This window comes from Phoca vitulina, unplaced genomic scaffold (assembly GCF_004348235.1).
Source record: "Phoca vitulina isolate PV1807 unplaced genomic scaffold, GSC_HSeal_1.0 scaffold65, whole genome shotgun sequence".
Lineage (NCBI taxonomy): Eukaryota > Metazoa > Chordata > Mammalia > Carnivora > Phocidae > Phoca > Phoca vitulina.
In genome coordinates, this window is record NW_022589768.1 from 6,084,602 (window position 1) to 6,107,620 (window position 23,019).

General features: G+C 45.7%; 1 non-coding gene across 1 annotated transcript; it reads left to right on the forward strand.

Moving 5' to 3' along the window:
• Window positions 1-1,017: 1,017 nt before the first annotated feature.
• On the forward strand, window positions 1,018-1,123 carry LOC116624327. Its single transcript, XR_004297870.1, has one exon. It is a non-coding gene; the product is annotated as a U6 spliceosomal RNA (small nuclear RNA).
• The last annotated feature ends 21,896 nt before the right edge of the window (window positions 1,124-23,019 follow it).

The following is a 23,019-nucleotide window of genomic DNA, read 5'->3' on the forward strand; positions in this document are numbered from 1 at the left end:
CTTTTAGTTCATTCTTCAAAAGCAAAGGTCAGATGAAAAATATTTTGTAAGATGAACTGTGATATGGGATGAGAGACAGTCCAGGAGATGGATGGGGGTGATACTTGCACAACAGTGTGAATATACTTACTTAATGCTGCCAAACTGTTCACTTTAAAATTATTAAAACAGGGGGCGCCTGGGTGGCTCAGTCGTTAAGCGCCTGCCTTCAGCTCAGGTCATGATCCCAGGGTCCTGGGATCGAGCCCCGCTTCGGGCTCCCTGCTCCGCGGGAAGCCTGCTTCTTCCTCTCCCGCTCTCCCTGCTCGCCCTGCTTGTGTTCCCTCTCTCGCTGTGTCTCTGTCAAATAAATAAAGAAAATCTTTAAAAAAAATTATTAAAACAGTAAATTTTATGATATGTGTATTTCACTACAACTAAAAAAAGAGGAATGTGAAACTGTGGTTAGCTTAGGAAGCATGTCAGGTGAGTCTCCTCTGAGGCTGAAGAGAGGATTCATGCGCTCCAAGAGCGCATGCAGGCTGTGGCCGCCCAACTTCTGAGGAAGGCATTGTCTTCTCCTCAAGGCTCACAGTGACCCACCCAAGGGGTTAGAAATAGATTTTGAAGAGCCTGACAGATGTGCCTCTCTTCTCACTCTTTCTGGCTATCCTTGGGTCAATGAGACAGGATTTTCTTTCTCCAGTAATATTTGGGGATGAATGTGAGGAATGAGCCAATAGATCAGGTCCTGGCTCAGGAAGCATTTTTTGCTACCATGTTTTAGGACTGATAAACCATTTTACAAATCACAGCTGGCGTGATTGTGTGGAGTTTGTAGTGGAGAATGTAGGCATCCAACCTCAGAGAGCCAGATAATGACCCAGAGGAGAAGACACTCTGGGCAGAGATCCCAAAATGCTCCCTGTAGGGGTCCATAGAGGTATGCTAGGAGCACAAGGAGCCCCAGGAAAGAAGGGACTTCCTTGCCTGGAGTGTATCTTAAAACTCCTGTATCACAGGAGTGGATCATATTATGTTTTTAGACTTCGGCAACCCATACACTGAAACAGGAGTGATAAAGAAGATTAACTTGGTCCCTGCACAAGGATGACATCAAATTTGTGAAGCATTCCATACTTTTTAGTAGTAGATAGTTGAAAAGTAAAATTTTAAAAACCATCCAACTTGGGGGTGGGTGGCTCAGGCAGTTAAACATCTAACTCTTGATTTTGGCTCAGGTCATGGTCTCAGGGTTTTGAGATTGAGCTCTGCATCAGGCTCCATGCCCAGTGTGCTTAAGATTCTCTCTCTCTACCTCTCCCCCCCTTAAAAAAAATAATCCAATTTACAATAAAAACAAAAAACAGAAAATACTTAAGAATAAATTTAACAAAAGATGTGCAAAATTTACACACTAAAAACTATAAAACATTCCTGAGGGAAATTTTTCAAGGATCTAAACACATGGAGAGATATACCATGTTCATGGATTAGAAGACTCAATACTGTTAATTCTCAATTGATTTACAGATCTCATAAATCATAATTTCCATAGGCTTATAGAATTATAAAAATTGACATGCTGACTCTAAAATTTATGCAGAAATGCAAAGGACCTAGAATATCCAAAGCAATCTTTTTTTTTTAAGATTTTATTTATTTATTTATTTGACAGAGAGACACAGCGAGAGAGGGAACACAAGCAGGGGGGATGGGAGAGGGAGAAGCAGGCTTCCCGCCGAGCAGGGAGCGCGATGCGGGACTCGATCCCAGGACCCTGAGATCATGACCTGAGCCGAAGGCAGACACTTAACGAATGAGCCACCCAGGTGTCCCCAAAGCAATCTTGAAAAGAAGTTAGAAGACTTACATTACCTTACTTCAAGACTAAATATAAAACTATACTAATCAACATAGCGTGGTACCATTATAAGGATCAACCAGTAAATCAAGGGGCAGAACAGAGAACCGAAAATAGACTCACACTTATTTAGTTATTTGGTGTTTGACAACGGTGCCAAAGCAATCCAAGGGAGAGAGAAAAATCTTTTCAATAAATGGGGGCTGGAATAACTGGATACCCAAATTTAAAAAAAAAAGAGCCTTAACTCCTATTTCACACCATACACAAAAAGTAACTCAAGACAGAGCACAGATGCAAAATAAAAGCTAAAACCATAAAGCTCTTAAAAGAAAACCAAGAATACCTTTGTGGCTTGAGAGTAGCAAATGTTTCTTAGGAAAGTAATAGCCATGAGTTAAAAAACTGATAAATAAGACTTTAACAATAACATAAGCTCATCAAAGACATTGTTTAAAAATCAAATAGGCAAGGGGTGCCTGACTGGCTCAGTCAGTAGAGCATGTAACTCTTGATCTCGGGGTTGTGAGTTTGAGCCCAACGATGTGTGTAGAGATTACTTAAAAAAAAAAAAAAGAAAACAGGTTAGCTATACACTGGGGTCAAATTTTGCAAAATATATCTGAAAAGAACTGATATCCAAGATATATAAATAATGTCTACAACTCAATAATAAAAAGACAAACAACCCCAGTGAAAAATTGGCAAAAGATTTGAACAGATGTGGGGTGCCTGGGTGGCTCAAATTAAAAAAAAAAAACAAAACTTTTTTTTAAAAGATTTTATTTATTTATTTGTTTGTCAGAGAGAGAGAGAGAGAGAATGAGAACAAGCAGGGGGATTGGCAGGCAGAGGGAGAAGCAGGCTCACTACTGAGCAAGGAGCCTGATGCAGGGCTCGATCCCAGGGCCCCGGGACCATGACCTGAGTCGAAGGCAGACACTTAACGACTGAGCCATCCAGGCGCCCCTAAATAAATAAAATTTTTTTTATTAAAGATTTTATTTATTTATTTGACAGAGAGATGAGAGCACAAGTAGGCAGAGAGGCAGGCAGAGGGAGAGGGAGAAGCAGACTCCACTGAGCAGGGAGCCCGACGTGGGGCTCAATCCCAGGACTCTGGGATCATGACCTGAGCTGAAGGCAGCCGCTTAACCAACTGAGCCACCCAGGCACCCCTAAATAAATAAAATCTTTTAAAAAAAATTGAACAGATGCTTCACAAAAGATGATATACGAATGGATGACAAGCACACAAAAAAGACAATATTATTAATAATCAGGGCAATGCAAATTAAAACAATAAGATACTACTACATACGCAACAAAATGGCTAAAATTTAAATGACTGACCCCTACCAAAGGCTCATGAGAATAAGGAGCAACCAGAACTCTCATATATTGTTAGTGGGAATGTACGCTAATACAACCACTTTGGAAAAAGCCAGTTCTTTTAAAACTAATTATACACCAACCCTATGACCCAGGAATTCCACATCTAGGTATTGACCTGAGAGAAATGAAATTATGTCCCCAAAAAGACTTATACAGGAATGTTCATAGCAACTTCTTCGTAATAGCCAAAAAGCTGGAAAAAACCCGACATCCATCAATAGGAAAATGGGTAAAATGCTATATTCATAAAATGGAATATTACTCCAAATAAAAAAAGAACAAATTACTGGTACATGCAGCAACATAGGTGACACAAAACCATTATGTTGAGTGAAATAAGCCTTACACAAAAGAGTATATTCTATATGATTCAATATATATAAAGTTCTAGAACAGGTAAAACTAATCTATGGTGGAAACAATCCAAACAGTGGTGTCCTCTGAGAGGTTGGGGGCAGGTATTGATTGGGAAGGGGCATAAGGAAGCATTCTGGGGTGATGGTAGGGTTCTCTATCTTGACAGAGGTTAGGGTGCACAGGTTTATGTATTTGTGAAAATTGGGCAAATGCACACTTAAGATTCTGTGTTTCATTGCTTGTAGGTTTCACTTCAAAAAACTATAAACAGGGGCTCCTGGCTGGCTCAGTTGGTAGAACATGCAACTTTTGATCTCAGGGTCATGAGTTCAAGCCCTACATTGGGTATAGAACCTACTTAAAAAAATTTTTTTAACTATAAACAAATAATACCAAGCTCTAGTTAAAGATAAACATACTGAAGTAACTAGGGGGATGTTATTGATGTCTGCAATTTACTTTGAGATGCATAAAAACGTAAAATGTATTGATGGATGGATGGAGAGGTAGAGAGAGATATGATAAAGCAAATATAATAAAGTATTAAATTGGGTGATGGGTATAGGAATATTTTCACTGTGAAAATCATTATGTTTGAAAATTTTCATTAAAAATATTGAAAAAAGACATACAGCTATATCATGGATAGCATATAAAATTTATGTGAATTTTATATTATAGAACAGGAATGTTCCAGACAATTCTTGAACATATTCCCTTTATTGGCCTGAAGTGCCCCCTTCTTCCCAACACTTGACCATAGTGATTTTTTTCCCCCGTTCCTTTCTCTTGGGAAACAAAAATTCTAGCAAATTGTGTCTGATGGCTCTTGTTCTCTCTGTAACCAGAGATTCGGCTTCTGGCAGTTTTAATTTGCTACTAGAGACTCAAGAGGACTGCCCACTGTGCTTGTCTAAAAGAGATAATCAAGTTATAGTTGACCAATTCGATGATATCAAGGCCTCTGGAGGACAAATCCTTCAGCATTCGCCAAGTGGAGACACAGCAGGGACCCAAGGCCAGAAGCCCAGCACCCTGCAATAGGCACTGTGCAGAAGCTAACTTTGGTTTGGAGCTGGAGGACGTTGGAAAGAGGAAGCCTTTTATCCCAGCCCCTGGGGGGAGTAAAAGGAGGAGTTGGAGTGGGGTCTGCTGAGCCAGTGCTGGGGAGCTGAGCATCAGGGCATCAGGCCAAGAGGACGCTCCCAGGTCACTATGGCCCCTCCCTGGCTCCTGGCTTGGTGACTTTTACTCCTGGGTTGGGTGATTGCTCAGTTAACCTGAGAGCCCGGTGACCAGCCTGAGCTGCTCCTGCCAGAACTGGCAGGGCTTGGAGTGGGGATCGGGCTGGCTGGGAAAAGGTGGTCTTCACGGGCAGGGCCAGAGGAGGGAAAAGACGAAGGCGACTTGACTTCTTTCAGCTGAGGGCCAGTGGCAGCCTGCCTGGTTAGCCCGTCCTGCCCACCCCACCCCGCGATGAGTGTGGTAACCGTGCGTCGTGAAGATAATGGAGAAGGAGAGTGGATGAATAGGGGTGCAGTGTCCCCACAGTCGCCTACGGGCCTAGAGTCCTTGCATCTGAGCATCTCTGACCTTGTGGGCGTGGTCATGGATCACCCCCATTCTTGTATCTTTCCTTGTTATGTCTATTTTTTGAGTGTCTTTGTGTGTTTATCCTGATTTCTTTTCTAAAAAAAAAAAATTATCTCTTGTTAAAAAGTAATATGTACTTATCATAGAAAATTCAGATAAACAAATTAAATAAATTGAAATAATCACCCAAAGGTAACCTCTATTAAGCCTGCGATGTGTTTCCTGACAATGTTTATTTCCCAGTGGGTATATACGCAATTTAAAAAATGAGATTATAATATGTGTGCTGCCTTGTAGCCTGCCTTTTCCACTTAACAGTGCATCATGGAGGTCTTTCCTGGTCATGAAATACAAGGAAATAATGATCATTTTCACCAGTTGCTTAGCATCCCAATAACACGGATGTGCACTAAGTTGTTTAATCTCCTCTTAGTGGACATTTAGCTTGTTAAAGCATTTTGCTATTATAAACAGTACTGTGATTATAAACATCCTCGGATTCAAATCTGCCCTTGTCTGTGATTTTTTTTTTCATGAATTCTTTGGTGTGGAATTATTCTCTTAGATGGAAGGTAGACTGCTTTAAAGTCTTTGTTGACTTTTCTTTTGCTAAATATAAGGGACATCTGATGTGCTTCCCTGCTCAGAATTCTTTATCCCCCTCCTTCTAATAACAACAGCCTTTGTTTTTCCTTTAGGGAGCCACACCTCCCCTACTCTCTCTGGCCCTTGTGGGCTGTCAGTCACTCTGAGCCTCTCCTCTAACTGGTCTGAACATGTCACTTGAGGCAGCCAGAGTACTCTCTTCCCTAGGCTGCGTGTTCAGTTCAGAGATGGGCATAAGATCCAGAGAGAGTTAATCAGAGTATTCCCTGAGACTTTATATGAAGCTTCTGTGAGTGGTGGTGGTGGGGGGGGGGGTCTTTCTCTCCCTTTTTGATCAGAAGCCACAAAGATACGGGCTTGAGACTCTAGGAGGCCATCCTCCCTGCCATGTAGATTGAGTCTCATCAGAATTAAGCCAACACAGTCAGAGAAACAGTCAAGAAATAGGGAGACAGAGCCCTGATGACCTTGGTCAAGCCCCTGAATCCAGCTATGCCTAAAGCCATCCCTCCGTAGGTCTTCCCACTTAACTGAGTCAATGAATATCCTTTGTTTGTTTGTTTGTTTGTTTAAGCTAGTTTTGTATGGATTGCTGCCATTTGTAAGTGAAGGAGTCCTGAATAATATTCTATGTTGTCCTCCTGAAAAGTGGTACAAATGTATACTCCAATAGGGACCAAATTTGGGAGCTGACAAGGCAAACCTAGATTATTAGAAAATTATTCCTTAGAATTCTGCATGAAATGAGAATATTCACAGGCTACAGTGAGCGTAGTAGTTAATGGATAGGTGGGTCCTGCACAGGTGTTTATTATGTTTAAGAATAAGTAAGGATGCATGGGTGGCTCAGTCTGTTAAGCGTCTGCCTTCGGCTCAGGTCATGATCCCAGGGTCCTGGGATCAAGTCCCGCATCGGTCTCTTTGCTCAGAGAGGAGCCTGCTTCTCCCTCTGCCTTTGCCGCTCCCTCTGCTTGTGCTCTGTCTCTCTCTCTCTCAAATAAATAAATTTTTAAAAATCTTTAAAGAACAAGTAATCAACAAATAAGAACAACAAAACAATGCAAAGACATTCGATTGCCTGTATCGTGTAGCATAAAACCACAGAAACTTAAAAGCTGAGGTGGCAAACTAGCCCGCCATGGGCTATATCGACCCGAGGAACATGGTTTATTTAACTTGTCCACTGCCTTTAGAATATTTGAAAATGGAACCTGGAACTCTTGCAGAAATGGCTAATGTCAGGGCTGGAGCAGGAACAGTTCCCTTGGGAATGTGAGACATCAAATTGTGCCTGAAAGGAGAAAAGTGACCAAATGCAGCAGAGAGATGTAAAAAAAAAAAAAAAAAACACCCACCGGGGGCGCCTGGGTGGCTCAGTTGGTTAAGCGACTGCCTTCGGCTCTGGTCATGATCCTGGAGTCCCGGGATCGAGTCCCACATCAGGCTCCCTGCTCGGCGGGGAGTCTGCTTCTCCCTCTGACCTTCCCTCCCTCATGCTCTCTCTCTCTCTCTCTCATTCTCTCTCTCAAATAAATAAATAAAATCTTTAAAAAAAATAATAACCCACAGAACCTACCTCGAAGGGCTCCACTAGCCAACAACAGTCCAATTTGAGCATCAGAAAAGAATAAAGACTGTAATTGATTATACAACATTGAGTACAGAAAAATCCAGCAGTCCATAGTGATACTTAAAAAAGGAGAACACTTTGTCATGACAGTCGTCCCCCCTTACCTGTGGTTTCAGTCAACTGCAGCCTGGAAGCCGATGATCCTCCTTCTGAAGCATCATCAGAAGGCTAAGTCACTGAGCCTCCGTCATCCACTTCGCTTCGTCTCATCACACAGGCATTTTATCATCTCACACCATCACAAGAAGAATGAGTACTTAACAATAAGATATTCTGAGAAAGAGAGAGAGACTGCATTCACATAAGTCTTATTATAGTATATTACTTACACACAGTATATTACATATGGTATATTACTCTTATTATAATTGTCCTATTTTGCCATTAATCTCTTACTGTGCCTAATTTATAAATTAAACTTTATCATAGGTATGTATGTATAGGAAAAAACACAGTATATATGGTGTTCAGTATTGTCCACGGTCTTAGAACATACTCCCCAGGGATAAGGGGAACTACTGTATTGGCCAAAGTTGTTACACCAACTCCTTACTTTGAGAAATGTTAAAGCCAAAACATGATGCGTTTTTTTCTGCCTTCCAGGAACCAGTAGTTCCGGTTTCAGGATAACCACGTAGCCACAGTTGATGATACAAGAAAGCTTTTCCTTACCGAACAATGCCAGCAAATAAATGTCGAAGGCATAGTATTCGCAAACACCCTCTTGCAATAAATAAAATCTTTACTAAAATTATTTACTAATGGGGCGCCTGGGTGGCTCAGTTGGTTAAGCGACTGCCTTCGGCTCAGGTCATGATCCTGGAGTCCCGGGATCGAGTCCCGCATCGGGCTCCCCGCTCAGCGGGGAGTCTGCTTCTCCCTCTGACCCTCCTCCCTCTCATGCTCTCTGTCTCTCATTCTCTCTCAAATAAATAAATAAATAAATCTTTAAAAAAAAAATTATTTACTAATGAAGTAATTGATTCAGGCAAGGAGTATCAATGGATGCTAAACCCATTAGGTAAAATGTTTCTGGGGGCAGTGACAGATCTAAGGAAGAAAATACAAAGTTACAAGGTAGGGAATCATCTCCACCTAGTCTTTCATCTGACATCTGTACTAATAGGACAGCATCCTGGGCCTTCTGAGATCGTGGATTAAGCAGTCAACATCAACAGTTTGCAGGAAATGCAGAGGATAAAGGAACAAGGTAAGTAACATCACAGGAAACAATCAGACCTATCTAGATAAATAAGACAGTCAACAAGACACTGGTCTGAGTTCTTCAAATCCATGTCAGTAAAAACACACACAAAAAAAATAGCAAAACAAAACAGTGGAAGTCTCTTCTAGATTAAAGTTACTTAAAACACATAACATCAAATCTAATTCTTGGTCCTCGATTGGATTCTGGTTTGAACAATCCATCTTCAGCATTGTCTCTGGGGATAGTGAAAAAAATCTGAGAAAAGACAAGGTATTTGTTAATATTATTATTAAGTAGCTACTACTTGGGAAAATATCTATGTTTTGAAGAGATACCTATTGAAGTATTTAGGGATAAAATATTTTATTAGCTCCTCTGATTTTGTTACGTTAAAATACTTCAGCAGGATGGGCCCCCCTCGCTGGCTCAGTTGGTGGAGCATGCAGCTCTTGATCTCGGGGTTGTGAGTTCAAGCCCCACATCGGATGTAGAGATTACTTAAAAAAAAAAAAAAAAAAAAAAACTTATAAAATACATAAGCAGAAAAAAAGTAGATGAAACATGACGAATTGTTCAGTGTTAAATCTGAGTGAGGAGTGTATTTGGGTGTGAGTGTTCATTATACTACCCCTCTATTTTTCTGTATATTTGGAGTTTTGTTTTGTTTTGTTTTTTTAAGATTTATTTATTTATTTATTTGACAGAGAGAGAGACAGCGAGAGAGGGAACACAAGCAGGGGGAGTGGGAGAGGGAGAAGCAGGCTTCCCGCCGAGCAGGGAGCCCGATGCGGGGCTCGATCCCAGGACCCTAGGATCATGACCTGAGCCGAAGGCAGACACTTAACGACTGAGCCACCCAGGTGCCCCTATTTGGAGTTTTTTATGATAAATTTTAACAGATCAAGAATATTTGAACAATTATTGTTAAATCTGGATATTTCATGTAGAGAAGTCCACAGAGCATCTGGTCACTGGGTCCATATTTCCAAATGGAAACCTCTCCCCTTCCGTCCTTCTGACCCCAACACACCCTTCTTCCATCCACTTCCTTCACTCATTTACCTTCCTGGCCCTTGAAAGTATTTGCCTTTGCCTACAAAGATCCACTCAAACATACAAGCAATAATTAAACCATTACTTCTGGGATACACACAGGATGAAGGTTCCTGGTAAGGAGGCAGGACCAACTTTAGGAGCAGCAGAGTGAGAACCTCAGGACCCAGGCAGCGGGTCAGGGCTCAGGGGCCTTTCTCAGGGCAGTGTCATTGGCTCTGGGGCTGTCTGAGTCGTGTGATTTTAAGTCACTGATTATGTGTGAATATTTATCCTTCCTCTTGGCTGCCCACGAACAATTTTCTGATGTTTAGGATTGCCTCCACCTTTGGAGTCTGTCTCCCTAAAGTAGAAAACGGAAACGTACCTTCCCAGCTTCCTTTGCAGTTAGGGCATAGAGGTGAGACCGGGGTCCACCGATCAGATGCAGCCTCGGAGCCTACCAGTTGGGAAGTGAGTGCCAGTTTGGGGGCGGTGGTGGCAGAACTGTGTGCCCAGCATCAGCCCTGGGAGGGGCCACGCCTGGCCACAGTCCACTGGGGTGCATGAGCTCTCCTTACAGCAGCTCTGCCTTGTCCCAGCTCTCACACCCAGCCTCGTCTCCTCACAGTGCTTCTCAGAGGCACCCGAAAGCTTTTTCTGCTTACACTCACCCCAGTGGGTTCTGTTCGCAGCCAAGAACTCGGAGTATTTGCCACCTAATCTCTCCAGGCCTGTAACTGAAGAGTGAAGGAGAAAACTTCAGTGGGATAAAGTCAGAGCCCTTTTCGCCCATATCCTCTACTTCCCCAAACCCCAGTCATTTGGGGAGTGAGCCCCCACTGAGATGTGAAGCTCCAGGGTGTGGGGGCAGCCTCAGAAAGACAGGTTCTGAGTGAGGGAGTCACTGTTCCACCGGTGAAGTCTGCCAAAAGAGCAGCTTTGTCTACCTTGGCCATTAACTTCATGTGTCTTGGCACAGAAGAGTTCGTCTCCTAAATCAGACCACACAAAGGAGAGCTGAATGCTTTCCAAGCCAGCCCAGCAGATTTTCCCTGGGGCTTGTTTGAAATTTAACAATCTCCTGTGATGAATACTTCCTTCCAGATGTTCCCAGAGCTCAATGGATAGTATCACCTTGGTCTTAGGACCCCATGAGCCTTTGATCCCCAAGATTCCCAGAGACCAAGTACAGTAGATATGGTGGGAGGGTGGAGAAGAAAAAGAAAACCACACCCATAAATTCAGAATATTGAGTTATCCAAATCAATTAGCCAAATGATACATAGCAGCCGTGTCTAAACAATGCACTCTGACTCAACTCTATTGATGCCATTGTGGGGATGAAGCCCATGCACGTCCTGGGCCCCAGCCACCTACCCAGAGGCCCCTCACAGCTCACAGTGGGCAAGAGGGGAAGACTTTCACTGCCCGTGACCCACTGCATTATCCACTCACCCAGCCCAAACTCCTCCCTACCCTCCTGGGTTTGCCCACCTTCCTGCCTTTCTCTGGGACTTGAACCAGATACATAACTCTCCAGGAGTTGGAGACAATCCAGCAGCCAGCCGTACTCAAACTCAGGAGTCATCCCCAGGTGACTTGGACCGCAGATAATAATAAATAATAGCCAGTATTTCGGTAGTCTTCCAGTGTGCCATGCACTGTTCTAAGAAGCACACATCAAGCTTTGGTTTAATGTTTTATTGATTGTCTAGACTTAAGAAAGTGATGGGAAAATGTTAATTCAGATTAAACTTAAAAGTGTGTTATGTCTGTGCCCATTACCCTGTGAATAGCACACACGCACACACACACACACACACACAGAGCAAATATTCTCTCATCATTCGAAAATAATTCTCTGCTTTAGCAAAGCAGCAGCTCACGTTATTGACTAGTGAGTGAAGTTCCAACATGTCTTGGTTGTTTCATTTCCTCTTCCTCGTTCACATCAACCAGAAAAGTGTTCACCAACATTCACGTTTGGACTACAGTGAACGGCAACCATAGGTTGGCTAGGGATGCAAGAGTTTGGCAAAAATCAACAAAAGCGTTTGTGTGAATCAGTTGTGTAGAATTTATAGCACAGAGTATGTTTTATTATTATTTATAAATGATGTGCCATAGAGTCTTTGTATCAGTAAAATGTAGGTACATATGCATGCATACATTTTTCCCTACATCCTCGGATGGACCCTAAGATTTATCTTCTCATCTCTTATGGGGTGGTGGGGACAGGGGAGGCAGCAAAATGCAAGCTCACGGTCTCCAGCATCCCGCAGAAAACCTCAGAGTACCAGCTGGCTCTGGGGCTCCTTAACTCCAGTTTTGGGGTCTGTGGATTGCTCATTTTTGTGTCAGTTCAGTGATTCATTTAAGAAAATATTGAGTTTCATCTTTTACTCAGCATGCAGTTTTTTAGTTTTTTCCCTGGGAGAATCTCTCAGGTATCCAATCTACCACACTCCCATTTTCCACTGATGTGCAGGCACAGGGGGCCCGGCTAACCTAGGAAGCAGGCTTTGTTTATTCGTTTTATCTGTCTGTCCCACAAGGACACAGACTCAGTCATCTTGGAACAGGGAGAAAATTAGTGGATGGTACCTGATTACTGTGTCATTTCCTGTCTTCTCATGAAACATGCGTGGATTTAGGGTGTCAGGTTTGGGATAGCTACATTGTTCTGAGCTTGTTTTGTTGTGTTTTCATTTTGTGAATGGTACGGGTGGTTTTGTCTTGGGTGTGAATTATTATTGTTACCATCACCATCATTATCACCATCATCATCACCACCGTCATCACCATCATCACCATCGTCATTGTCATCACCGTCATCATTGTCATCACCATCGTCATGGTCACCATCACTGTCATCACCACCATAATGATTGTCGTCATCACCATTGTCATCATCACCATCATCATCACCATCATCATCATCGTCATCACCATCATCACTGTCATCACCATCATCACCATCATCACCATCACCAACATCATCATTGTCATCACCATCATCACCATCACCACCATAAACATCATCGTCATCACCATCATCACCATCGTCATCATCATCACCATCACCACCATCACCGTCACCATCATCACCATCGTCATTGTCATCCTCATCATTATTGTCACCACCATCATCACCATCATCATCACCATCACCATTGTCACCACCATCGTCATTGTCATCACCATCATTGTCATCACCATTGTCATTGTCACCATCATCACCATCATCATCACCATCATCACCATCACCACCATCGCCATCATCTTGGCTCTCCTCCAGTCCCGCTCAGTTTGAGAAGAGCAACATTCCATGCAAGGGGAGCCATTCATTTTAATCGGCATCCTTGGCTGATTGGTAGCAGCTGGGCCCGTCTCAGTGTGCTAGGGCTGCCAGGACAGAATACCACGGACACAGACCGGGGGGCTTAAACAACAGAAATTTATTTCTTACAGTTCTGGAGGCTAGAAGTCCAAGATCAAAGTGCTGGCCAGTTTGGTTCCTGGTACAACCTCTCTTTCTGGCTTATAGCTGGCCACCTTCTCACTGTGCCTTCGTCCTGTAACAGAGAGAGAAAGCGAGCTCTCTGATGTCTCCTCTTTTTTTTTTTTTTTTTAAAGATTTTATTTATTTATGTATTAGAGAGCGAGAGAGAGAGAAACAGCATGAGAGGGGAGAAGGTCAGAGGGAGAAGCAGGCTCGCCGCTGAGCTGGGAGCCCGATGTGGGACTCGATCCCGGGACTCCAGGATCATGACCCGAGCCGAAGGCAGTCGCTTAACCAACTGAGCCACCCAGGCGCCCTCTGATGTCTCCTCTTATAAGGACACTAGTCCTATTGGATCAGGGTGCCACCCTTATGACCTCATTTAACCTTAATTACTTCCTTACTCCAAATGCAGCCCTGCTGGGAGGTAGGGCTTCACCATTTGAGTTTTTTGGGGGGAGGGCTCAATTCAGTCCATAGCCATCCCTCTGAGCAGAAGGCCCAACATCAGCCATGGAGTTGAACAGACCCAAGGTCAAAGCCCAGCTCTGCTACTTACTTTGTAAAATATTTCACCTTTCTGGCCCTCAGTTCCCTACTCTGAAAAGTATATATTAAGTCCCATTTCAGAGCATCGTTGTAATTAGTACATAGCACAAGTGTAGAAGGTAGCTTGCACAATGCCTGGCAGATCTCAGGGGCTCAGTATAGAGTTTCCTGGATGATGCCACTCAAAGTGTGGTCCTTGGACCAGCAGCATCGCCCGAGATCAGGACAGAAAGGCAGAATGTCAGGCCCCATCCCAGACCTGACAAGTCAGAATCTGTGTCTTAGCACCATTCCCAGTGATTTGAACACACGTTGAAGTTTGAGAAGCACTGAAGTAAATGGTGTGACTTGCCCCGGCTTGGTCATGAGCCATACTGAGAATGCGGTGGTAGAATGCAGGGGGGCTGGGGAAGGGAGCCGGTGCCAGGCTGCATTGTGAGTTCCCTTGGCCAGCGCAGCCCTGGGGAATGCTGGACTAGAGGAAAGGAAAGGAGCCAAGCCTGAGGAATTGGGACTGCTGAGAACTGACCCTGGGCAAAGCTCCCAGCCAGCCACTTGCACTGTCCAAAGGGCCCCAGTGGGCGAGGTCCCCACGGCTGTGCTTCTTTCCAAAGAGTCTGCCTGGGGCTTGGGCCAGTGGTCACTGGCCATTACAGAAGGCAAGTCCTCAGCCAGTTCCTCTCTGGTCTGAACCCTTAGTTGTTCACAGAACCTGCTATTTCTCTCTTATCTCTGGGTCTTCACACCTGATGCGCTCTCCGCCTCCTCCCCCTTTTCTGCTGGCTCCTTTCTACTCCTCCCCCAAAACTTGGCTTGAAGGACACCTTCCCCACGAAGTGGTCGCTACCCTTCCCTTACCTGCTCCCTTCCCAGCCCCCTACCCCGTGCTCATGCGCCCTTGCCACACACATACGCATGGCTCTAGGGATGTGGTGCACCTGCCCACCTTCCCCTTTGGTTTTTTGGAAAAGTCTAAATAGTTTTTAAGTTTGGAGGCTGAGCTTGAGCTGGAATGCTGCCTTTGCCACTTCCCAGAACAAGTCTCTGAATTTCTAGCAGCTTCACTTTCCTCATCAGTGAAATGGAGACACAGTTCCCTTGAGAATTAAATAAGATATGGGGGTATGGCAAGCAGGCTTTGCAGTTACACCAAGGGTGCGAGAAATAGCACACCTGCTTATTCTCTTTAAATCAGCTTACATCTGACTCCCAGTGGGCTGGAGGGACATCCAATCTCAGTCCTTCCTGGGGCCTCCTTCCTCCCTCTCCCTCCACTACCCCTTCCGCTCACACAGGAATCTTGGTAACTTTCATGACGTGTGAAGAATGGGAGAAGGGCCCTAGATCTTGAGTCCCACTGTGGACGTCAGAGATTGCATGTTTGAGTGTGTAGGATAGTGTAGTTGTTAAGAGGGAGTCTCTGGGGTGGGTCCTACCTCCACCACACACCAGCTGTGTGACTATTGGAAATTCGCTTGACCTCTCTGATCCTCAGTTTTCTCACTTTTTGAAGGAGGATGGTGATAGTACCAACCCTACAGAGTTGTTCTAAGGACTTAAGCTGATCCATAGAAAGCACTTAGCACAGAGTAAATGTAAAGCTCATGGCACCTGGAAAAAGTTAATCTAATAAAGGTTAATTATTATTATTATTACAGGGCACAATGTGAGATCAGTGAAAATAAAAATGATTGTCCAGGGGCGCCTGGGTGGCTCAGTCGGTTAAGCATCTGCCTTCGGCTCAGGTCAGGATCCCAGGGTCCTGGGATGGAGCCCCCGAATCCGGCTCCCTGCTCAGCCGGGAGCCTGTTTCTCCCTCTCCTCCCCACTTGTGCTCTCTCTTGCTATCTCTGTCTCTCTCTCAAATAAATAAATAAAATCTTTCTAAAAAATGATTGTCTATTACTGATCATGTAGTCAACCATCTTGCTAAATTCTATTATTTCTAATAATTTGTTTGTGGATTCATTTGGCCTCCCCTGCAGACAATCACATCATTTGCAAGGATGGTTTATCTCCTCCCCTCTTCTCCAAATCCTTTTTCCTTTCCTTTCATTTTATGACCTGACTCCGACCTCTGACGCAATGCTAAATAGAAAAGGTGGTAGCGAGCCTTGGTGTCCTCATCTGGATTTTAAAAGAGATATTTCCTACTTTCCCTGCTAAGAATGATGTTTCCTACAGGTTTTCATAAATTAAGGTCATCAGTGTGTTTACATTCTTTTTTTTTTTTTAAGCTTTTATTTATTTATTTGACAGAGAGAGACACAGCGAGAGCAGGAACGCAAGCAGGGGGAGTGGGAGAGGGAGAAGCAGGCTCTCCGCGGAGCAGGGAGCCCCATGCGGGGCTCGATCCCAGGACCCCGGGATCATGACCTCAGCCTAAGGCAGACGCCTAATGACTGAGCCACCCAGGTGCCCCAATGTGTTTACATTCTTATCAGTTTGCCGACCTCCCCTCCCCACTGGCCTTCAGACCCTTGCCGACAGGGATGCACCTGCCATGATACACCTGTCATGAACTGGACTATTCCCCCAGGGGTTCATTTATTAGACGACTGGTGTTAGCCAAGGCTCCTGGCTTCCTTCCTCATTTTGAGGCTGCACTGAGTCCAGCCTTCAGCTGCACCCTCCACCCCCCATCTAACCCTCTTGCCCCTCTTCTGGTTGATTATAAGAATTTCATGGTTGATTATAAGAATTTCACTACTTTTGAGTGGAGAAGACTTCCCGAGTCTCCGGTACTGTCACACACAACCATTCCCACAGTACTTCTGACCCCAGATGTGCGGGGTTCCCCCCACCAAGCAATTCTCTGTGACCCCAGTAGCATGTTGTACAATTTAACCCAATCCCGACACCATCTGCCTGGAGATAGCCTCAGACCCCACAGGTTAAGGGCTCAGCCCCACGAGACTGTCCCCCCCTCAGGTGCCAATCGCAAGTAGTAGCCCCCAGGTTACCCATAACCTCTGTCTGACTTAGCTGCCAACCAGAGGTTCCCGTGACCTCCCCTCCCTGCCACCCTTGGATTCAATTCCTTGCTAGAGCGGACCATAGAACCCAGGGAAACATGTTTACCAGTTTATTAAGGGACGTGATAAAGGATGCAGATGAACAGCCAGATGAGAGAGACACACAAGGCGGAGACTAGGAGGGCCCCGAGCGCAGGAGCTTCTGTCCCCATGACGTTGGGATGCATGACCCTCCCTGTGTGGACATGTTCACCAACTTGGAAGCTCGCCAAACCCCTGACTCTCAGGATTTTGTGGCAGCCTCCTCACATAGGCAGGATCATTTCCAGCCCCTCTCCCCTCTCTAGAGGACGGGGTGCTACTGAAAATTCCAAGCTTCTGATCGTGGCTTGGTCTCTCTGGTGAGCAGCACCCCCCCCCAAAAAAAAGCCATCCAGGAGCCCACCCAGAGTCACCACCCCAGAACAAAAGACACTCCTATGACCCAGGAAATTCCAAGGGATTTAGGAACTCTGTGTCAAGAACTAGGGTCAAAGACAAAATATTAGAACAAAAGATGCTCCTAGTGCTCTTATCCCTTAGCGATCTACAAGGGTTTTCGGGAGCCCAGTGTCAGGAACTGGGGCAGAAACATACATACATATACATCTCTACCTTGCTTTCACACCCAGGAGTAGATGACCGAAGGGGTCACTGCCCAGACCCAGGGATCAGGTGCTGGCTGACTTCTTCCTTAGACTCTGGCTTTTTTTTTTTTTTTAAGAGAGAAAGAGAGCATGCAGGTGGGGGGTGGGGAGCAGAGGGAGAGGGAGAGAGAAAATCTTAAGCAGGCTCCATGCTCAGCATGGAGTCCAACCTGGGGTTCAATCTCACAACCCTGAGATCACAACCTGAGCTGAAATCAGGTGGGGTGCCCCGGACTCTGGCTTCTAATCTCAAGCCAAACAAAGCCCCAAGTCAGATCCAGCCCAGAGGACTGGCCCAGAGGTCACTTGGCAGCTTTCCTAGAGGCAGGAAGGCTTTCTCCAGACTCTTTTTTTTCTTTTTTTTTTTAAGCAGCACAGGGCTCAAATTCACGACCCAGAGATCAAGACCTGAGCTGAGATCAAGAGTCCGACACTCAACCAACTGAGCCACCCAGGTGCCCCCCAGATTCTTATTTAGGACCTTTCCCCTTTCTGGGGAGCTCCAACAAGCCAGGGCCCTGGGTGGTGCTCAGTGATGCTTTGGGGAGTCCGGCTTCCTCATACTGCCAGTAATAAACAACCCCCTTTCTCCCTGTCTTTCTGAGACTCTTCCCCCCAAACACACACACACTGTTCCCCTCTCTGTCTCCCTGCCCAGCAAGGCCCCCCTTGAAACCTCACTGCTCACTCTTACCCATGTGCCTTATCAGCATCTCTTTATAATCAGCAAGCCTCAGGCAGCCACTTCCAGTCCCCAGAGATGAAGGAGGCAGCCTTCAGGCCATTAAGCTGAGCCAGCACCTTGTCACACAGGGCAGGACCTCCTCTAGCCCTGGTTTTGGGAGCAGCCGCCATGTCTGCTCAGACCTCTGTTTCTACTCCATTCCTAATTTTCTGGAACTGTCTGGCTTTCTCACAACTCCATGTACCTACACCATGTAGCTACATCTCCCTACTTAGGACATAGGGAGAGAGAAACATATCCACTCCGAGACAGACATATGCTTCATAAAGAAAACAAACACCCACATGGTTCTGCAGGGCCCACGGTGGGCAGCTGATCATTCATCCCAGGTAAGGACTCTGGGGCCTGGAGGAGCCCAGGGCTTTTGGAAGCTCTGCCTTACATTATATAAAACATTTTAAAGGACACCCCTCCACACATTTCACATTAAATATACATTTGCTATAAAATTGTTTGAAATTGTGTGGGGACATTTCTTTCTCCTCTTTTTGCTACCAAAACATATTTTATTTTATTATTTTTACTTATTTATTTGAGAGAGAGCATGAGCAGGGGGGAGGAGCAGAGGGAGAAGCAGGCTCCCAGCTGAGCAGGGAGCCTGACGTGGGGCTCAATCCCAGGACCCTGAGATCATGACCTGAGCCAAAGGCAGTTGCTTAACCAACTGAGCCACCCAGGCGGCCCCCCAAAACATATTTTAAACTTTTATTGCATTTTTCATATGTAAAAGAAGAGATAAAGAATAATCTTTATTATTGTAAATAATAATGTGGTATGGTGGTCACCACCGCCCTTAGAAATAAAAAGTTACCAAGATAGTTGAAACATTCTAGAAGTATACCCCTCTCCCCTCCCTGCAGAGGAAACTAACATCCTGAATTTGGAGTGTACGGTCTCCATTCGTTTCTTTAAACTTCTTATATATACATATTTATATATTTTTAAACAGATTTAATTTTTTTGCATTTTCAACTCTGTCCCTGTGATCTACTAAAACGATTTCTACAGTTTTTGCCTTTCAGTTATTTGGCTACAAATTACTTAAATGATGATTGGTTCTGATTTCTTATCATCCCTGCAATTCTTGCAGGATGAGAAAACCTAGCCTATAAATGAATTTCAAATGTTATTAAATGTTTAGGAACACAGTTCATAATGTTAAGATAATAGTGCATTTAACAAAGCATTCACTAATTTTGACTTTACAGTTTTCCTTTGACAGTTTGAAGCCAATCATTGTTTTCTAGGTCTTTCTATAGAAAAACCTCTCAGGCACCAATCTGTGTCTAGGGTTTCTGGGGGCACCACAAAGCAGGAGCAACAAAATAAGGCTGCCACGTTGGGGCACCCACTGAGCCCGGCCCTGTCAGAAGTCTTCCGCATCTATGAGTTCACTTACTCCAATCAGGTGGGTGCTACTGCTCCCCAGCCCCACCCCCACTTTCCGGTAGAGGAAATACGCGCACTCCCGCGCCAGGTGGAACCGGAGCTGGGATTTGAACCTAGGCAGTCTGAACCCTTCTTCATGCTGCCTTCCATTTTCTGAGCCACACGTGTACATACATGGATGTGAATTTTCTCAAAATCCTCCCAGGGCCAGGAATCGATAGCCCCATTTCACAGGAAGGCAAACTGGCTTAGTGACGCCCAGGTCATACTGGCTGAAAGTGCGGGATTTGAATCCGCATCTGTGTGATTCCAAACACTGCCTGTGATTTTAAAGACACCAAGCCGCCGCCCCTCCCGAACTTGCCACTTTGTAGCCAGGCCGAGTCCCCTCCTTGCCCCTTGCAGGGGGGAGGGTCCTGCAGGTGTCGAAGAGAGGGTTAAGGCATCAGAGGCCAGACAAACGGACTGACCCTCACCGTGATGCCCTGCCCTTGCTAGCCCGAGACCCCTGCGGGGGCCGGGGAAGAGGAGAGTGCTATTTATTTGCAAGTCCTTGCCCTACGCTCCCTCCTCCGTCCGCCTTCTCCTCTTCCCCCATTCCCCCAACCCAGGGCCCCGCGTAGGGGGCTGGGAACAGGCTAGCTGTTCCGCAGGTAGGCGATAGTCTCAGCTCGCTGCCTCTCCTCCCCAGCAACTCTCGCTTATCTTGGGCCATCAGGCTCTCTCCTGCCTTGCCCCCCCCCCAACCCAAGGTCACCTCCAGAGGGTTTGGCACTTGCTCGCTGCACAGGCCCCCTTCTGCCTGGACATGGGGGATGGTTTTAAAGAGCCAGCTCCCTTCCTGGAGTCCTCCGCTTGCCATGCCAGGGAACTGGGTCAGAGTGTGGAGGGGAAAGGACAGTGGGCTGCAAACTAGGATTTTGTCCCAGGCTCTGAGCTTCACTCATTGTATAACCTTGGACTAGTCACGTCCTCTTTCTGGGCCCCAGTTTTCTCAACTGGGAAGAATGTGGCTGGACCAGACGCTTCTCCAAGATCTTTTCCTTCTAGGAGTATGTGTGACTAAATCTATACCCTCCACTGTTTGTTGAGTTTGTGACAGACATATATATATATATATATATCCCCCTTTAATTAGGAATACTGGCAAACCTGTCCCCTACCATCCCAGGATGAATTCTCACTGACTGTTCAGCCCAGAGAGGGGAAGAGAAGACCAAGAAGAAACCCATACCCCAGGGGTGGGAAAGAGCAGAGGCTGAAGCAGGAACGGGAAGGGAATCCCAGGGTTCAACTTTGGCAAGGCACCAGAATCAGAGATGGAGCTTTTGAAAGCGGGGTGCCTGAGCCCCCCTCCAGACCAATTAATTCAGAGCTTCAGGGGGGCCGAGAGGGCTTGGGTGTTCATGTTTTTTAGAAACTCCCCTGCTGAGTCTGCTGCACAGTGAAAGTCAAGCACCACTGTTTGGGAGCACTGGTTCCCAAACTTCAGCTCATCTCTGCACCCCTGGAAAGGCTTGTAACACACAGGGAGGGTGCCGCCCCCCACCCCCCACCCCGTGGTTTCTGACTCAGCAGGTCCGGGATGGAGCCTATGTCCTTTTCCTACTGCTGCATTTTTTTTAATTGAAGTATAGTTGACGCACAGTGTTACATTAGTTTCAGGTGTAGGACACAGTGATTCACTCTGTACGTGATGCCGTGCTCACTGCAAGTATACCTCCCATCTGTCACCACACAGCCATTACAGCATCATTGACTATATTCCCTATGCCGTACCTATTATTCCTGTGACTTACTCATCCCATAACTGGAAGCCTGCATCTCCCACTCCCCTTCACCCATTTCGCCCATCCCTCCTCCCCACCCTCCCCTCTGGCAACCATCAGTTTGTTCTCTGTATTTATGGGTCTGTTTCTGATTTTTCGTTTGTTTTGCTTTGTTTTTTAGATTCCACCTATAAGCAAAATCATATGGTATTTCTCTTTCTCTGTCTGACCTCTTTCTCTTAGCATAATACCCTCTAGGTCCATCCTATTCATGCTTTAACAAATCACCACAAACTTAACCGCTTAAACAACGCAAATCTATTATCTTACAGTGCTGGAGGTCCGAAGTCCCAAGTGAGTCTCAGTGGGCTGAAATCAAGGTGCTGGCAGGTCTGTGTTCCCTCTGGAGGCTCTGGACGAGGCTGGTTCCCACTCCTGTCCCAGCTTCTGGAGCCCCTCAGCCTTGCTTGGCTTGTGGCCCCTCCCTCCATTTTCAGAGCCAATAATGGCATCTTCCTGCCTCCCCTTGTCCACATCTCCTTCTCGGCCCCTAACACACCTGCCTCTCTTTCACTTATAAGGAACCTCTTGATTATACTGGGCGCACTCAGAAAATCCAGGATAATCTCCCCAGGTCAAGATCCTTAATTTAATCAATCGGAGAGTCCTTTTGCCAAGCAACATTTTCACAGGTTCTGGGAATTAAGAATGGGGGGCCAGGGGCACCTGGGTGGCTCAGTCGGTTAAGTGGCTGCCTTTGGCTCAGGTCATGATCCCAGGGTCCTGGGATCGAGCCCCGCATCGGGCTCCCAGCTCTGCGGGAAGCCTGCTTCTCCTTCTCCCACTCCCCCTGCTTGTGTTCCCTCTCTCGCTGTCTCTCTCTCTGTCAAATAAATAAAATCTTAAAAAAAAAAAAAAAAAGAATGGGGGGCCAGTATTCTGCATACCACAGGTCCCAAGAATTGACCTTTCTAACAAGCTTCCAGGGGAGGTTGCTGCTGCTGGTCTGGGGACCATGCTTTGAGAACCACCGCTTTAGAGTTTACAGAGAATAGGATCCAAATGAGTCGAAACCATGCTGAGAAGTGGTTGTCTAGAGGTAGAGATGGGTAAGGAGGATTTTGGCTGACATTGGGGGAGATGATTTCTCTTTGCTGCTCTGATCCCAAGTCCAGGAAAGCCTCCAGGAAATGCATAAACAAGACATGCGAAGTAAAATTGGTGTTTTCTTTGGATGTGACCACGGGGAGACCCACCCCAGAGTGGGAGCAAGTAGGCTCGGCCAATTTAAGACCTAGGCGGGAGAGACGATTATGAAATCTTTCTTCCCGTGCCTGGGATGCTGCAGATGGGCCCCACAGGACGGAGCCACGTAAGATGAAATTCCAGAGGTCCAGGTGGTGCTGAGAAGGTTCATCTCTCTATGGACTGATCCCTTTTGGACCTACGGCCTGGAGCCTTCCCATCCCCTCTCCCGACTCTATGGCACTGTAACCTCCTCCTTCCTAAATCTCTTCCTCTTTCCCTTCCCTTCCCCTCCTACCAGGTCTTGGCCAACCTCCAGGAAACGCTTCCTTCTGGAGTGCTTCACAGATTTCCCTTCAGTGTTTCACCATGTCCCCCAGTTGCTCAACGTTTTCCCTGACAACTGAGAAGAGCACTCATTTCATTACTGTTTGTCTGTTTTGTACTTATTTGTATTAGGTCTGGGTTCAGAAAGGTCTTAAAACAAATCCCC